Here is a 2,279-nt window from a genome sequence, read left to right as displayed (position 1 = left end):
ATTGCTAACCAGGAACAGAAAACATGAATGAATACGAACGATGGGAACTTACATTAGAGAGAGCAGAATAATCAAAGAACGAAAAATAATAGGAGAGGAAAGGCGAGCGGAGAGGAGAGGAGAACAGAGAAGAGGACAGGAGGGGAGAGGAAAGGAGATGAGACAAGAGGAAAGGTGATTGAAAAGAGCGAGGAAGGGGGGTCCACATTATTCCCCAAGGCCCGGCTGTCTCTCTGAAAAATGTCCCCCACAGTCCCGGACTAGAAAGGCACCAATACAAACAAACAGCCAAAGCAGAAACAAGCGTCTATTTATGGAGGAGGGGGGTCTGATTTCCCGTCCATGTCCCCCAGCAGCTAATTTGACAGTCACCATTCAGCAGTTTAGGTGAAGCATCTGTGTTTAGGAGGATAGGATGGAGGAGGGGAGGGGGAGGAGAGGAAGGGTGGAACACACACACACACACACACACGCATACTTGTTTCTGTGACATGACGGGACACATGACCAACCACCTACATATGGGGACGTGCCTTTCTGAAGGTCGTAGAGACAAGTTAAAAACAGTTTCCTTTTTAAAAAAAAATCCTTATTATAGCCATTTGTTTATATTTTACCTAAGTCCTTTTTTTCAATTAAATGAAATTTACCTACATATGGGGACATTGTCAGATTTATATGACTTTTTGGGACTAGCATACACACACACAATTTTTCTCATCCAAACTAACAAATCAGGACAAAAATTAAATCTGGGTACTATGGGTACAACTTAATCAAACCATGTCGCAAACAAGTTAATCCCAATGAATGTTTTATTCAAGGTTTCATTTCACTTTGTGTTATGCATATAGCGGCTTTCAAGTTAATTATGTTTTCACTTGTATACATATACATAGACATGTATAAAAAGTCACAGTTGTCTGTAAATTAACAAAACTAATTTAGAACATGTTGCGTTGAGCAAAAGCAGAAGGGCAAGAACAGCCCTGCTCTGCTCGGACCTATTGGCTCATTTTTCTTTTCAGGGCAACAATACGGTTGTTGACGTAATACTTTATGCCAGACCAATTCCGATGTTTCAGTGCGACGGGTTCACTCAACAGACAAGACATGCAATGCCTCTTTCCAGGAACTTTACATCCCCTTATGTAGTCCATTAAATGTCTTTCAATTGCTTGGACTTCAGCAGTCTCCCACTTCCTCCTCAAGTTTACATTTGCACCTGGTAAGGAACATACAACAAAGAATGTTTTCACTCGAATTGTATATGCCAATAGACGCCTCAATTGATCGTTATCATTCAAAGCCATAATATACAATTGACCTCTTTAAATTTCTGAATCAACTGTCACTGTTACTCTGAATGTATTTCATTACTTGGTTTTGTGTGGCTCATGGTGGTTTGTAGGGTGGAATCAGGACTTTCTTCAAGTCTTTTCTGGGACCCTGTGAATAGATAAGGAAGTAGATTTCCTTAAGTTTCAAGCTTTAACTGAAGATGTGCATTAGTGAATGTTAAACATACAATTGTTTAAGTTTGCATTTATATTCATGTTAGAAACACATACAATAACAATACAGAATACATTACAAATAAAATATAAATAAATAAAATATCACTGAAGAGTAGAATTTGTGTTGGTACATCTAAACTCTGTAGCAGTGAGGAGGACTCCTATGTAGCAACTTAATCTGCTACTTTAAGTCAGTCACTATCATGATGACCCCCCCCCCCCCCCTCCCCTTCATGATTACGCCCAAAATATATTATCTCGATAGATCAAATAACACTGTGTAAGACCGGGCCTCTCAACAGTTACAAGGCAGAATACCAGCCCTTGGGGTTTACACCTGACTTGCTCCCCAACTCACGTTTCCGCGCTACACCTTGAGTCCTCTCACTGTGGATCGCACGCAGGTCAGCAGACTCCATCTCATCACTGGAACAATCTAACACATTAAATAGGATCATCAGATGGCGGTGCACAATGTAACTGAAAACCTTAAGTTAGACATTAACCCTCTCAAATAGACAAATACCAATTACATTGCTCAAAAACGTTTTGATTACCAATCAGGTTTTCGTCCTTGGAATGCGGCATTGAAGAGGATCCTTGATTCATTTTGTTCTGGGTCTGATGTAGGCCAGAAAACCCCTCCTCATCACTGGAAACACCACTGGACATGTCTAGCTCATCTAATTTGACAAAGCACAGGCCGCTTTGTTAAGTGACACTTATACAAAGTTTTAGGCTTGATATGACTTGACGTATAGT

General features: G+C 40.4%; 1 long non-coding RNA gene across 1 annotated transcript; it reads right to left on the bottom strand.

Moving 5' to 3' along the window:
* Positions 1 to 1,086: 1,086 nt before the first annotated feature.
* Positions 1,087 to 1,954, bottom strand: LOC307076351. Its single transcript, XR_013811897.1, has 3 exons — positions 1,876 to 1,954; positions 1,381 to 1,449; positions 1,087 to 1,225 (listed from the first exon to the last, which is right to left on the bottom strand). It is a non-coding gene; the product is annotated as an uncharacterized lncRNA (long non-coding RNA).
* Between the last annotated feature and the right edge of the window lie 325 nt (positions 1,955 to 2,279).

Source organism: Pollachius pollachius (genome assembly GCF_949987615.1).
Source record: "Pollachius pollachius genome assembly, chromosome: 5".
Classification (NCBI taxonomy): Eukaryota; Metazoa; Chordata; class Actinopteri; order Gadiformes; family Gadidae; genus Pollachius; species Pollachius pollachius.
The sequence above is the reverse complement of the archived record's forward strand: the minus strand, read 5'-3'. Positions and strand labels throughout refer to the sequence as shown.